Source organism: Rosa rugosa, chromosome 1, assembly GCF_958449725.1.
Source record: "Rosa rugosa chromosome 1, drRosRugo1.1, whole genome shotgun sequence".
Classification (NCBI taxonomy): domain Eukaryota; kingdom Viridiplantae; phylum Streptophyta; class Magnoliopsida; order Rosales; family Rosaceae; genus Rosa; species Rosa rugosa.
In genome coordinates this window covers 65,674,677-65,691,681 of record NC_084820.1, presented here as the reverse complement: position 1 = coordinate 65,691,681, position 17,005 = coordinate 65,674,677, and the positions used below count along the sequence as shown (strand labels likewise).

General features: G+C 42.3%; 1 pseudogene; it reads right to left on the bottom strand.

The window, feature by feature from the left end:
• Positions 1–2,498: 2,498 nt before the first annotated feature.
• Positions 2,499–17,005, bottom strand: part of LOC133745037 (uncharacterized) — a 79,432-nt pseudogene continuing 64,925 nt past the window's right edge.

The following is a 17,005-nucleotide window of genomic DNA, read 5'->3' as shown; positions in this document are numbered from 1 at the left end:
TTATAACGTTCCGCTACCTTGTCAGTTTGGTAGTTTCCGAAAAACTTGACATGCAGCTTATGGATGTGGTTACAACATATCTCTATGGGGATCTAGATTCAGAGATATATATGAAGGTTCCAGATGGACTTCAATTACCCAAATCAAGTGGCTCTAAACCACGGAGCGCGTTTTCAATAAGATTAAAACGCTCACTTTATGGATTAAAACAATCTGGACGGATGTGGTATAACCGTCTAAGTGACTACTTGATTGGGAAGGGATATATTAACAATGAAATATGCCCATGCGTGTTCATTAAAAGAACAAGTTCCGGATTTGCAATCGTAGCAGTTTATGTCGATGACATGAACCTAATTGGAACTCTAGATGAGTTGAAGGAAACTGCTAAATACTTGAAATCCGAATTTGAGATGAAAGATCTTGGGAAGACACGGTTTTGTCTCGGTTTAGAACTCGAGCACCGTAGTGATGGGATTTTGATCCATCAGTCTGCATATACTCAGAAAATTCTAAGGCGCTTTAATGAAGATAAAGCAAAGCCTGTGAGTACTCCCATGATCGGTCGTAGTCTTGAGCCCGGAAAAGATCCGTTTCGTCCAAAGGATGAGGACGAAGAAGCATTAGAGGCCGAAGTGCCCTATTTAAGTGCAATAGGCGCATTATTGTACTTAGCTCAATGCACAAGACCGGATATCTCATTCGCAGTGAACTTGTTAGCTCGACATAGCTCTGCGCCAACACGCCGCCATTGGATTGGTGAAAAGACAATCTTTCGATACCCAGGAGGTACGATTGATATGGGACTATTTTATCCCTACAGAGAGAAAAGGAATGACGGAAGAATGGGATCGGACCCCATTAGGCATGAAGCCGCCGTCCACCACAACATAGTGGCCGACCATGTTGCTGCCAACGCCGCCACCACCATCAAGGGTGGCCGGCCTCACCCTATCCCCCCTCCATCAAAACAACAATGATGTCTTGATGGGTTTTGCTGATGCAGGGTACCTCTCTGACCCTCACAAAGGTCGCTCCCAAACAGGTTATGTCTTTACCATGGGAAGCACTGCGATATCTTGGAGGTCTACGAAACAGACCCTTGTTGCTACTTCCTCGAATCATGCAGAGATTATTGCTCTGCATGAAGCCGTACGTGAATGTATATGGCTAAGGTCTATAATTAGACACATTCAAGGAAGTTGTGGTTTGAAGTCTACCACAGATGAACCTACATGCATTTATGAGGATAATGCAGCTTGTATTGAACAAATGAAGTTAGGTTTCATCAAGGGCGACAACACCAAGCATATATCGCCTAAGTTCTTTTATAATCAGCAACAACAATCACTTCTAAAGATTGAAGTGAATCAAATCCGATCAGAGGATAATGTAGCGGACTTATTCACTAAGTCGTTACCTAAATCCACCTTCGAGAAACATGTGAAGAGTATCGGATTAAGAAGGTTATCCGAACTCCCATGATTGTAGCAATCAGGGGGAGATTTCGACATCAGGGGGAGTTACTCAGTCTCGAAGGATCAAGGACGTGTTGCACTCTTTTCTCCTCCTCGAGTTCATTTTTATCCCACAGGGTTTTTCACTTGAGCAAGGTTTTTAACGAGGCAACGGATGAAGCGTCACCACCAAGTTTGAGCGGCACAAGGGGGAGTGTTGAAGGATATTGACACTTAGTGTGCCTAGTCAAACTAGGATAAGTTCTATAGTTGTAATAGGAGAGGTTTCCTACTCCAAGTTAGATAAGGAATCCTTGTACTCTTAGATTATGCACTTTGTAATCCCTATATATAGGGCTCCTATTCTCTATAATGAAATACACTTCTCTCATCAATCTCTCTCAATACCAATATACTTAAACAAGAATCAACCGATCCTTCACTTTGACAATTCTAGACCAAAATTGAATAGATCTAGATCATGATTATGCAGTCATTCAAGGCTGCGCTCGGGGAGGTGTTGTTGGTGGCGCTCACGGAGGTGGTGACAACGGCAATCAAGGAGGTGGTGGCGGAATATGATTGAACATCTACGAATCGATAATTTACAGAGACAGATCCATTGACGTTGAATATCAAAAAGAAAATTGCAGCTACGAATCGCGAAGCACAAATGAGGAAGTCAAATAGCCGCAGAGAGCCAGAGAATTGTGACGGAGCATAGGAAGGTGAAGGTCGCAGAGGAAGAGAGAAGTTCTACGTTGTCGATGAGGCTGAAAGATGAAGAAGAAGTAGCAGGATTTAATTTATCACACCATTTCAACAAGATTTTTTATTTATGTCTGATTGGATACAAAATTTCCCATCCTAACACATCTGGGCATCCAAACATCTCGAGTGATCAGATTGGATATGTTTTTTCCTATCCAATCCTTATATGAGGCAAAACAAACGCGGCCTAAGGGTACAAGACAAGACAGATCAGATTTGGCACATAAACAGAATTTGGAAAGATCAATGTAGGATTCATGGAACAACTCTTCAAAATGAGATTCTGATTAAGATGTGCAATGCTAACATGTAAAGCACAAACATCGACCTGAGCAGCATGAGCCTGTTCTGATTCTCTGTTGGGCGGCCAGCATATGTGTGATGAGCGTCCAGGATATTGTCAGAGGAAGCATATCCTCTTTCATATGTACTTCGTCCAAATCGATTTCTAGCAGCACTGATCTCATTGTTGCTGCTTTTAAGCTTCCTCCACAATCCATTTAATCTTTCTAGCTCCATCTCTTTCAAATGAATTTCACCAACTAGGCCTTCTGCTTGTGCCTATATGGTATAAGTCATCAGAGATAATATTGGCATAACATAGAATAAATAAGAATATCCGAGTATTACTGAAAAGTAAGGGAGACCTGTCTTGCTTTTAGTTGCTCAATAAGCCAGTGATACTGTTTATCCAGTATCCTCCCTCTTTGAGCTGCACAACAAAAATTGCTTAGAGCAGTCTTTACAAGCTAGTATGACAATCTGTAGCACACTTGCATGAATTTTCATCTACAAATTGTAATATCAAGCTATAAAGCAGTAAAGTTTAACAATCCAATAGCCACTAATCTTCACTCCGGACGAGAAAAGAATGCAGGAACACAGAACTAAGATGCCATGTGGCAGAGAGCCCCTACCATCACACCCATGACCCATGCACTACACACCAGGTTTTGAATAATATACGTACACCTTACAAACCCTAAATTTGACCACGATTTTCTTCCCCATCTGGGACTCGATCTGAAATTCACCCTTCTTTTCCCCCTTTTTCTATCTAACTTCTGAGCCAATTGTCTTATTCTCATCTAAACCTTCTTGGTTTACGTGCAAGACCAAAAATATGCACAAAACAATACAAACTCAGAAGATACTACACAGCTATCGTAGTTTTTAAATGCATTCAAATAGAGACAGGATATCCCAAATTAAATTTGATGAGGTAGGATACCTGAAGAAGGCTGGCTCAGTGCGTTATCTTGAATTTCTCCCCATTTTTTCTCTCAATCTTGAACTACTGCTTCCATTCCATTGAACTCCGACAAGATAAACTTTTTAGCAACCAAAAGAATATTAAAAAGAAAACACAAGTGCACACGCACTCTGAAAATAGATCAAGATTTGAAAGAATTGTAAGATCAAAAGAAAGGTGCATGCCAACCAAATCTCTTTTCCTCTCCTCTAACTTGTCTAGTATAGCTTTTTTTGATGATTCTATGTCATCCCCAGTTTCAATTGTTGTTTTGGACTCGCCAACGGATTCATCTGATCCGCAAGATCGACTGGCATCCAATGCTGTCTGTGCATCTTCCAGCACATCTCTCAAATTCTTTTCAGTGTTCTCCATTTGCTAATAACAATATTCTTCAATTTCAGAAAAAAAAAAAAAAAAAATTATGGCTTAAAACTTAACTACAACGCATTCCTCAACATTATAAGACAACAAATTTCTTCTCAAGTCTAAACTTCTGAGTTACAAATTACAATTATTAGAAGAAGCCACACCAATCAGATACACAGTTCAACCCATTTATCTAAAGATTCAATAAATATAAGCTGTACGGCCATAAATCACACCTTAACTTCCTCCTAAGTAACTCTGCTTCCTCAATATATCTTCTACTGTATTTTACTTTCACAGTTTCACAGTTCGAGATAGCCTTTTCATATGCAGCATTTTCCTCCTGCAATATCACCTCTCTCAACTGGGCCTGTCCGCAAGTACACACAGGAACTATATCAACAAAGGAAACATAAAAGGCAATGATCACCTACTAACATGAAACTCAACCTAGACCAAAAACAACAAAAAATCCCTGAACTTTAACACAACTTGCAATGACCACAACTACACCCACATGCCCAAATAACAAAAATCCTATCTTCGAATAAGATAGGCAACAATTCGGAGCTGTACACCAGAACTACAATCAAAATCAAAGACCCAGATAGAGAAACCTACCAATTCGAATTAAAGCAACATTCCCAGATAAAAAAGATCCAAACTTTGAACCAGAAACACAACTACGTCCACCGGCTCCGACTACGTCCGCCTCCCATGCTAGCAATCCCGCCATAATTCTCTCTCTCTCTCTCTCTCTCTCTGAATTTGCAGTGTTAGGGATTTGAAATTGAAACCAGAAAAAAGACTAATTCGTCGATTCGGGTCGGATTGTGATGTTGGGCTAAGAATTCATTGGGCTTTTCAGACTTCTAAATGGGTGGAATTCCCGCTAATAGGCCCAAATCAGCAGTTTCACTTTGAGATGATGAGATTTTTTTTATCTGAATCTTGAACTACTGCTTCCTCTGAACTCTGAAATGACAAGGTAACTTCTCAGCCACCAAAAGAACGTTAAAAGGATAACACAAGTTCAGCCTTTAGACGGTGTGTAGAATCAATTAAGCACCTTTGAGTTATATTATTAGCAATCAGAGATGACTTGGAATAAACCAAAGACCACTTTTAATTTCCTGAAAACATTTCTGTAGCTAATTCAAACGGATCTCACAAATGTCAAATATCACACTGCATGTCAATCATGTTTAAGCTACAATTGATGTTTGTGTTAAAAAAAAAAAGAACATTTGTAAGAGTAATATGATTTATATCTCTCTGCATGTGGCTAGTATACTCATTATTGTGACATGTACTCATATAATAGAGGGTATCTCCTAGCTTTAGCTTGATAGCACCACTTCTGTACGCCAGCATCTTACCCATGAAGCGAGCTGGTAACTCACCCAAAGAACAAGGCTTCTCTGTATTTTGGACACCTCCCGGTGCCGCTGAGCTATCATTTACCTGTATGTTGATACAGATGTCGAAGACAACACAACAACTGCTTGAATGGCCCGGGCAGATAACAACTCGTTTGTCCTTGGTAATAACTCAGAAACAGACGAGAACATGTGAAGCAGCAGGTGTAGAAAGCACCTAAAGTACTTTTGGACTCTTCCCTAAAAGCTACTTTTGCTTTTCAGAAAAGATAGGTGAAAAACATTTCACCTAAAGGAATCTGCTTTTCCCTTGTCCGACCTCCATCATCAGGAGCACTCAGGAAAACAGAAAATCACGAAGTTGTGCTGTACATTTTTATGTTTTGAAATTCGGTTTGAGTTCCGCTCCCTATATAAGGAGCTTTAGTTTCAGTTGTAAGGCATCGGAAATTTGAGGAGAATCATATTCTCTCAAAGAGTAAGAAAGCCAATAGAAGTGTGCTCTTTTCTTCTTAAAGCTTCAGTACGTGAGAAGTGTGCTTATGTTCCAAGTAAGTATGAATTTAGTTATGAGTAGCTAAACAGCAATTAGCTGTTTACCCAAGAGTGAGGCTCTGGGTTTTTAATCTGTATTCATGTTTGAATAAATAAATTCCGTGTGAGCCCAGTACACTGTCTGTTTGTGTTTTAGTCTCTGCAAAATTATCTGTTTATCTTACCATTTAGCTAGCTAGAAGAGTATTGTTCTAAAACTTAGAACAGCAGTGATTCCGCCCTAGAAAGTAACCGTTTAGACAAGAAGTCGTTAGGTGAAAATGTGGCATGTTGAAGGCTAGATCTATGCTTTAGGATTTTATTCTGCAAACTTGTTGACTGAAGAAAGATAAAAAAGATAAAAAGTAGAAAAGAATGAAGGGACACGTGTAAACTTCTTAGAAGGCTATCCCAAAACCTGGTCAGGAGGTGCTAACCACACCTGGTCAGCCAAGTACTATCCTTTTTTATCTGAATCTTGAACTACTGCTTCCTTTGAACTCTGAGATGACAAGTTGACTTCTTAGCCACCAAAAGAATGTTAAAAAGATAACACGAGTTCAGCCTTTAGACGGTGTGTAGAATCAATTAAGCACATTTGAGTTATATTATTAGCAATCAGAGATGACTTGGAATAAACAAAACACCAGTTTTTACTGAAAACATTTCTATAGTTCAAACGGATCACAAATGTCAAATATCACACTGCATGCCAATCATGTTTAAGCTACAATTGATGTTTGTGTTAAAAAAAAAACGAACATTTGTAAGAGTAATATGATTTATATCTCCTAGCTTCAGTTTGATAGCACCACTTCTGTACACCAGCTTCTTACCTATGAAGCCAGCTGGTAACTCACCCAAGGAACAAGGCTTCTCTGTACGTCAGTACCTGTGAAGTTAATTTGAAACGTATTCGGCTCTTGTGCAATTCTAAGTCCAGTACTGTAGTTGGATGCTAGAGTAGTCGTCCTTGTGTTCGATAGTTGGCTATCGAAAATTTTTCGTTGTATTCGGTTGTTAGTTACAAGAGATTTTTTAGGTAAGCTAGTGTTCAGTGATTACATACCCAATCCTAATTTACGTTGTTTTTATGAGTATAGGTAATGACCAAACATTATGGAGCTTGTTGCAATCAATCAATCACTGAAGAATATGTAGCGTTTTGATAATCAACAAGATGATGCAAATTTACAAATATGAGTAATTTATTTCTACTCATTTTGCTAAACAAGTCATCGACCACACGTCTCCATTTCCATATCTAATCCAAACTCCACCCTACTCTAATGATGTGTTTTTTGGCATTCCCTTTTCTTTTTTAGGCCATCACAGTATCAAAGTATTGACTATATTAACTGTCAAGTCATGATATAAAGATAACTATTTAAGCAAAATGTAATAAACTCCACTGCTACAAAGAAACACACAAGCTCAAAAACCATTTTGTTATGGAAATAGCGCTGTTCATTTACCGTAGTCTAAATATATTCTTCAGCCTACACAAATTTGATTCAGACAATCGAGTGATATGGATAAACAAATATAATAAGTTGAGTATATACTTCAACATGTTTTTATCCTGAAGTTAGCAGTAAGGCAAATAGGGGCAGTGAAGCTCCATTCCAAACCAAAACTTTGTTAACGTACAAGTCAAAGCTGCTTCATACTTATATATAAGATGTTTCATACAATGTCAATATTCAAACAACGAAAGATTTTTCAAACACCTTTTGAATTGGTTTTCCTCTCTCTAAGTTGGGAGCATCTCTCTCTAGAATAGGGATTTCCTCTTCCACTTGCCCATAGTGGTTCCCAGGACTTGGTTCCTTCTTTTGGTTAATCACCAACCCCCACCGCCCATTCTCGGCACTCTTCCAAGTTGTTACTCCACCACCACCAGAACCTGTCATCTCCACTGACCCAATTACCAAACATCACCACTCTTCCAAGTTTTCACTCCACCACCAGTACCTGTCATCTCCACCGTCCACAATTATCCAACATCAACACTCTTCCAAGTTTCTACTCCACCACCAGCACCTGTCATTTCCACCACCGTCGTTACCCATCACCACCGCTCTAAACAACTTAAGTCACCAGCCATATTCATACTGCTGCCTGCATTACATTCATCCACCTACCATCGGTTTATCACTGATCTAGCATCACCCACTCTAAACCACTCAATGACTCTACTTTAACACCTGCAAACAATCATCTCCACCATCGGTTTTTCACTGATCTAGCACCACCCACTCTATCACTCTACTTTAACCCCAGCGGACACCTCCTCTCTCTGATCAACAATCACTTGCGGACACCCCCAGCCACCTGCCCTCTCCATTGGGATGGCCTCTCTGTCACCTCCCACCTTACCATCTCATCCCGATTCTTCTTCTCCAGATTGCATCCTATTCCCTACATCTTCCCAACACTATAAATACCAGCACATCATGCTCCTCTTCTTCTCAGGCAAATTCTCCTCTCATCACAGTCAATTTACCTCCTCCTCCCATCTGTTCCATCAATCTCCCCATAAACACCCTCTCTCACTCAACACCATGAACCCCAACAATACCGAAAACCCCAACCCAGATGACCATGTTCTAAATTTAGATCTCAACCAACAAGCTCCTGATGATGAGCAACCTCTCACTCTCCTGGGATTTGTCATTGCCGACAAATTCCTCAATGTTGCTGCGGTGATCCGTATCCTGGTCCGTGCTTGGGCAGATTTTGGAGAAGTTCATATCGAATCCATTCGTGATAATCAGACTTTTGCTATCACTCCGATGGACAGAGAAGGTGGTCAGCGAATCCTCGATAAGGGCCCGTGGTCGGTGATGGGATATGTGGTCTGTGTCCATCTTTGGCCTCTGGAAGCTCGGCTGGAAGATGTTCAGGTCCATCTCCTCTCAATCTGGATCCAAGCTCATGGCTTGCCTCTGGGCCAAATGACCAGATCCAATGCTCATCTTATTGGAGCTACTGCTGGATCTGTAATTGAGGTTGAAGACCCAAATGCAATTAATGGTTGGAGAGGGTTCCTCAGGCTCAGAATCAGCATCAATACTCGTAATCCCCTCACTCCCGGAGTCTGGATCCGGAGTGGTAATCGCCCTCCTGTGTGGGTGGAATTCAGGTATGAACGCATCTCCCTTTTCTGCTACAACTGTGGAAGAATGGGCCACAGTGAGCGTTTCTGCTCCCATTCCCGACATCCAAGGGCTGAAAGGTTGGGGACTTGGATGCTTTCTCCAACCCCTCGACGGCCAAACCGTAATCCCTCTGATGGAGAACGCGGCTGGGACCGCTTTCAGAGACAGTGTTTTCAGAGCCGCCAAAACAGATATCAATACCCAGGCCCACCCTCAGTCATGACCCCTCTCATTCAAGCTGCTGAATCAACATCACCCCAGTCACATCAGTCCAACCGGGGAACAATCATCATATCGGGGCTCCCTGCCTTTGATCCGGAGTGCCCCATCCATGGCCATCCTCTCCGTCGGGGGTCGGGCTCTGACATGTCTGACCGGGATAAAGGTAAAGGAAAAGCAATTATGGAGGATGACCCAATTATTAACACTAGTCCTGAGGGTGTTAGGCATAATGGTGCTTTACTGGACCCCTCTACCTTCCCAACCTTGGGCCCTGATGGCGAGATAACTATGGGCCTAACAAAATTTGTTTTTGATCACTCCCTCAAGGACTTCATCTCTGTTAGTTCTGTTGATCATACTACTTTGGGTTTGGCTGATCACTCTTCTGTTCCCCTTTCTCACCACCCTTCCCAACCCCAGCTTCCTCAGGCCTATCAAACGAATATATCTAGGCCTGCTCCCATCCACTTCTCTACAAAATCAGACATCCCTTACAACCAGTCCGTCCACACAAATAATCTCCCAAACACCCCCACTGAACTAGTCTCTTTCCGGTCCCCTTCAACTCACACAACCCCAACGCTTCCCAATTCGTCCCCCACTTCAAGTCAGGAAGGTGTTGTCACTGGTATTGCCTCTTTCCTGGATCAGCTTCGTCTCAAACGTCAGACTGATGATTCCTTTCTTCTCTCTGACCGGCTCACTAAAAAGACAAAATCAAGCTCTATCCCCACTACACCAGTTGGAATCTTACATGGAATCCCTATTTCCCCTTACTCCCCTAATGATGATATCCCTGATCCAGAATTGGATATGCCCCTGAATCTGCTTGCTGCTAGGGGCCGGGGCCGATCTGGTCGCAATAGGAGCCGAGGAGGTCGGGGAAGAGGGAGAAAGCGAGGTACTTTGGTTGACTCTGTTATGTCACCTCACCAATCTGAATCCATACTCAGGGAGACTCTCTCCACTCCTGAAGGGCTTTTTGCCATACAAATCATCCTGGCTGAGACTTACCAGGCAACTATCCCACCTTTGGACCTGAGTCTCAGTTCTTTTCAGGCCCTGATCCCCCCGCCATCACCTCCACCGTTGACTTCCTTGCAGCACTTTGTCAACCCCTATCAGGTCAGAAATCCTCTGCAAATCCTCCCTGACCAAACAAACCCTGTTGGTCCCCCGATTTTTGTGTCTGAAGATCAGGATCCCTCTGCTCCTTCTACCTCGGGGACTACAATCTTTGATTCTGATCATGCTTTTGATCATGGCACCGGTGGCTGGCCAGATGCAGCCACGGGGTCACCATGAGGCTTCTATCTTGGAATTGTCAGGGCTTGGGGGCAGCCTTGACTGGGAAAAATCTCCGGCGGTTGAAAAAACGCCATACCCCCTCGATGCTTTTTCTTATGGAAACTCGGCAACAAGAGCCTGTACTTAATTTCTGGAAGAAACAGCTGCTTTTTGACCATGTTTTTGTGGTAAATCCTTCAGCAAGCAATGGCGGTGGCCTGGCTCTCTTTTGGGACAACTCTGTCCATGTTACGTGCATTTCCGGTTCAGTTAATTTTATTAATACCTCTGTAACTTTTGTATCGGAGGCTTTCTCTTGTAATCTTTCTTGGATGTATGGGAATCCCCATGTTAATCAGAAAAATGTATTCTGGCGTTCTGTTTACACAGCCTTCTCTCCACATATTGGCCCTTGGTTGTGCTTGGGTGACTTCAATGAGATCCTTTGGCTCCACGAAAAGTGGGGGGGTCTCCCTCAACCTCAGTGGAGAATCATGCTCTTCCAAAACTTCTTGAATCATTCACAATTGACTGATCTACATTTCCAGGGACCTGAATTTACCTGGTACTGTTTTCAGCATGGAAAGGTGGTCATCAAGGAAAGGTTGGACCGTGCTTTGGGCAATAATTCTTGGATTGTTAATCAACCCCGATCTCAAATCTTCCATCTTCCTTTACTGGGTTCTGACCACCGACCAATTTTGGTTGACACCGCTCCTGCTCAGAAGATTAATCCTCCTCTCTTTCGTTTTGAGCATCTATGGACTCTCCACCCGGATAGCTATCAGATTGTCCAAGAAAATTGGAAACCCTGTCTTCCTCCGTCAGCTAGTGTGACTTGGGCTAGAAATTTGCAGAGCTGCAAATCCTCCCTTGGTTCTTGGGCCAAAAAAACCTTCCCAAACTTTGGCAAACAGGTCAGCTCAAATATCAATCGAATCCAATCCCTTTTGGATTCTGATCAGGATGAAATTCAGGGGGAAATTCAGGAGGATATCTTTACTGGTACTAATCAGATTGCTTCTCTCTGGACTCTTGAAGAAGTTTATTGGAAGCAGAGATCCCGAATCTCTTGGCTGGCCCATGGGGATCTTAACACTCATTTTTTCCATCAGAGCACTTTACTCCGCAGATGCCGGAACAAAATTCTTCGGCTTAATAATGGTTTTGGCCAGTGGTTAAACACTGAGGACTCTATTGTCTTGCATCTGAACAGCTATTTCAAGGATATGTACACAGCCATACCAACTCACCATACCCAAACTGTTCTGGACTTTGTTGATCCGTTGGTCACGGATGAGATGAATGATTCTCTGATGGCCTCTATTTCCCTTGAGGAGGTTAAAGCAGCAGTTTTTGAATTAGGAGCTCTCAAAGCTCCCGGCCCGGATGGTTTCTCTGGTTCCTTCTACCAAACTTACTGGGACATTGTCAAGGAGGTTGTCCTTGCTGCAACACATCAATCCTACGAATCAATGACCATTCTTGAGCAATTCAACAACACTTTCATTGCATTAATACCAAAGGTGGAAGCTCCCCAACTAGCTTCACATTTCCGGCCAATTGCTCTGTGCAATTTTGCTTACAAGATTTTAACCAAGATCATCTCCAACAGGTTGACTCCTTTTATGCCTGTCCTAATTACTGAAAACCAGTCGGCCTTTGTCTCTGGTCGCCAAATTCAGGACAATATCTTGGTCGCACATGAGATGTTCCACCACCTCAAACTCTTGAAATCTGGTATTCAGGGGGAATTTGCTCTCAAACTTGACATGAACAAGGCTTATGACCGAGTGGATTGGAATTTTCTGGAGCTGGTGCTACTCAAACTTGGGTTCCACCATACCTGGGTTCGCCTTGTTATGAATTGTGTAACTTCGACTTCCATGACTCTCTTGATCAATGGCTCTCCAGGTAGGAAATTTAGACCCACAAGGGGTTTACGCCAAGGTGACCCACTATCCCCCTTCCTCTTCCTGTTTATCAACGATGTGCTATCTACTATGATCAGAAAGATATGTCATGCAGGTCTTTTAGATGCGATCAAGCTGAACACTGATGGACCTTTGGTTAGCCACCTCTTTTTTGCTGATGACTCAATCTTCTTTCTCAAGGCCACTTTGTCAAATTGCGAGGTGTTGTCTGATACAATTCATCACTACTGCTGTGCTTCGGGTCAGTCTATCAACAAGCAAAAGTCCACTCTCTTTTTCAGCCCCAACACCCAACCACAGATTGCTCAACTCATTAGCTTGGTTCTGGACATGAAATCGGTCCCAAACCCGGGTCGATACTTGGGTCTCCCTACAGTTTGGGGCAGATCAAAGATCTCAGCTTTGGCTTATGTTAAAGATAACATACTACAGAAGATTTCGGGTTGGTCTAAGTCAACTCTATCTCAAGCAGGCAAGGAGATATTGATCAAATCCGTTGCAATGGCAGTCCCGATGTACCCAATGACTGTTTTCAAGTTCCCAGCAGGGCTCTCAAATCAAATAAACTCGGTGTTGGCTGATTTCTGGTGGGGGAATGCTTCATCCCCGGGTATGCACTGGAAAAATTGGGCTTCTCTTGGTATTCCAAAATCAAATGGTGGTTTGGGTTTCCGGAATTTGGCTGATTTTAACATTGCATTGCTTGCAAAGCAGGGTTGGCGCATCCTTTCCAGTCCGAGTGCATTATGGGTAAGAGTTCTGAAAAGTAGATATTTTCCTCGGTCCTCTTTCCTTGAGGCCACCCGTGGTTCTTCCCCTTCATGGGCTTGGTCTAGTCTCCTTGAAGGTAGGCGTCTCATCACGGGCGGAGGAATGTGGCAGGTTGGTTCTGGCTCCCAAATTGACTTCTGGAAGGATAACTGGATCCCTAGATGCCCCTCTGGTAACCTCCTCCAATACAGGCCCCAAAATGCCCCTTTACTGAACTCGATGAGTGTCTCTCATGTCATCGATAGATCATCCAACTCTTGGAACCTGGATCTGGTTTCATCTTTCATTCCTTTGGAGATCTTCAATGCCATTCAAGCTACCACTTTTGGCACCCAGAACGACCATGACAAGCTAATTTGGGCTCCCACTTATTCAGGAGTTTATTCGGTCAAGTCAGGCTATGCACTTCAAGTTTCTGGTACTTCACATAACCTTGCCTCTCACCCTCATCAATCTCATTCTATTGACTCCAAAGTGTGGATATGGCTATGGAAAGTCCGAGCTACTCCAAGAGTGAAACATTTCCTTTGGAGGGCTCTGTCAAATGCCTTGGCTACAAATCATAATCGTCACACTAGACACTTGACTCAATCTCCTTTGTGTCCGCTGTGTCAAGCTCACCCGGAAACAGTTGAACACATTCTCTTGTTATGCCCATGGGCCATGCGTACCTGGTTTGCCCACCCACTCTCCTATAGAATTGACTCTCAGACCATCACTTCTTTGGACAGGTGGCTTACTGAGTTGTTCCTTTCAAATGGTGGCCTTGGCATGACAGACTCGCAGTTTACTACACATGTGGTTTTCTTACTGTGGTTCATTTGGAAAGAACGGTGTAATTGTGTGTTCAATCATATCTCCCCAAATTCTCTTTCGGTGGCGTCGAGGGCTTTTAGAGCTTCATCGGAATTTCTGGCAATTCCTACTTTCATCAGCCCAAAGATTCACCGCCCTTGCAACTCTGAGGATTCCTCTCATTGGCTTCCACCTCCGGTTCACTCTTGGAAAATTAACACGGATGCGGCATGGGATTCTTCCACTCTTTCTTGTGGGCTCTCAGCTCTATTACGTGACTCTACTGGAACTTTAGTAAAAGGCTTGTCCCAGTCGAATTTTGCTTCCTCCTCCTTGGCTGCTGAAGCTATGACTATTGATCTTGGCCTCAGCCTTGCCTCCTCTATACCTCTTTATTCTTTTCAGTTGGAATCAGACTCTTTGGTTTTGATATCAGCTTTTTTAAACCCTTTGTCTGCGGTTGACTGGTCGGCTTCTCAGATTGTTTCCACCATCCGAACGAAGGCTTCTAGCTTCAACCGTGTAAACTGGCGTTGGACCAGTAGGAGGACAAACGCTGCTGCGGATCTTGTGGCAACGTGGGCCTCGCGCAGGGTGTGCCCGGTGGATTGGGACTCCAATCCCCCTCCCTCCCTAATGCGCATTTTACTTTATGATGCAGCTGGTCCCCCCCTTAGCTCTGCTTTTTTGAGGGTGCGCTGGATTGGAGTTTGTTGTCCAGCTTTTCTTTTCTGTCTTTATTTTCCTGGCGTTTAGCCTCTGTTTCTGTTGGCTTCTTGGCCTGTTTGTTTCTCTTGTAATGTTTCTTTGCCAAAAAAAAAAAAAAAAACAACGAAAGATTTTCCATCCTCTCCCTAGTTTACATTTCTTACCCGTTTTCACAATACAAGACGGATCAAATTTTGGCACAGAAACAGAATTTGGCAATGTAGGATTCATGGAATAACTCTTCAAAATGAGATTCTGATGAAGACTAGGATGTGCAAAGCTAAAATATAGAGGACAAACATCGACCTGAGCAGCGTGAGCCTCTGCTGAATCTCTCTTCAGCGACAAGCATATTTGTGATGAGCTTCAAGGATATTGTCTCTTTCAGATGTAACTTTGTCTAAACCGATTTCTAGCAGCACTTATCTCATTGTTGCTACTTTCGAGCTTCCTCCACAATCCATTTAATCTTTCTAGCTCCATCTCTTTCAAATGAATTTCACCAACTACGCCTTCTGCTTGTGCCTATATAGTACAAGAGAAAACAAAGAAGTAATGTTCTACCATATATGATGAGAGATAATATTGAACTACTACTTCCACTGAACTCTGAGATGATAAATTAACTTCTTAGCAACCATAAGAACATTAAAAAGACAACACAAGTGCACACGCACTCTGAAAATAGAACGAGACTTGTAAGATCAACAAAAAAGTTCAACCAACGAAATCTATTTTCCCCTCCTCTAACTTGTCTAGTATAGCTTTCTTTGATGATTCTATGCCATCTCCAGTTTCAGCAGTTGTTTTGGAGTCGCCATCTGATCTGCGAGATTGACTGGCATTCAGTGTCTTTTGTGCATTTTCCAGTTCATCTCCCAAATTCTGTTCAGTGTCCTCCATTTCCTGCTAATAACAATAATCATCTACTTTCAGAAATATTTCGAGTATGGCTGTTAAATTAACTAAAAAACCATATCCTCAACATCATAAAAAAAATCTCTTTGAAGTTTAACTACTAAATACATGTATAACAGCATCATATAGATACAAGTTCAAACGGCTGAGAGAAGCCGCTTTTGAATCCAAGTCCAGGCCGTACTTTTGCTTCTCCGGTGTGAATATCAGTGGGATTGTCGTCTTCGTCGCCTTGACCGCCGCCCATGCTAGCAATCCCGCCTTAATTCCCTCTCTCTCTCTCTCTCTCTCTCTCTCTCTCTCTCTCTGTGAATGTGCGGTGTTGGGGATTTGAAACGGAAACCAGAAAAGAGACCAATTCGTCGATTCGGGTCGGAGTGTGACATTGGGCCAAGAATTACTTGAGAATCCTTGGGTTTTTGGGACTTCTAAATGGGTGGAGTACTTCCTGGTAATAGGCCCAAATGAGCAGTTCTCCCCTCTGTAAACGTTTCAGAGTGACGCAATTGATGACACTCAAATTTGCTCACGATTTAGGGTTTAGTGTTTAGGGAAATGTATATCAACGTACTATTCAAAGATGAAATTCAACTACCTTTTGTTCAAAGCTTTTCATTTATTTTTGATTGTAAATCATGCTGTTTTTTGTTTGCTACCAAATACATGAAAGTGTTTGTTGCTTGGCTATCATAAGGGATATGTTGAAATGTTTCTCCTTGAACCTTGAAGATATCCTTACTGATTCATAAATTGTGTATTCACAGAATAATAATGTTAAGAAAACAAGAGAAAAAAGCACCAACCACAGCTAAAAATCATGGGAAGGCTGACAAATTAAGATTTGAAACCAGAATGAAACATTGGTTCAGAATTTAGTTAATCATGGACTATTTAAATAGACTTGAACACCCAACAATTATATTTACTAGAAAAACGAAGAGAATAGAATAAATAGAATACCAGTTGATCAGCCCAATTTTCAGTACAAGGATAATAGTATTTATGACCACATGGCCAAATTCCTCATCTCGGATTCCTCTTCCAGTGTCCAACTCGTCATTAGAATCATCAAAAAGGATTGTGACCGTGTCATGAATTACGGATACTGTGAATCTGATTGGGTGGCATTCTTGATCAGATTCTAAGAGTACTGATCTTGTACAGCCAATATTCTTTTTCACAAGCCTCTTTCCTTTACGTGGAGTTTCAACCATGCTGGTTCCTTCGACACTGGGAATATTTCTTTTTAGCTCTAACTGAATGCCTGCAAGACTCCTTAACTGTCGATCACGGGAAGAGATGGCAATAAGGATATTGATTACTCCCTACTTTCTGACGATCCAAATTTAAGGCCATAAATTCATGGTTACTTGATCAGAGAGTCATCGATCAGGCTTTATAAAATATGCTAGCTATAGAAGTTCTATAGGATTCTTTCGTTTGATAA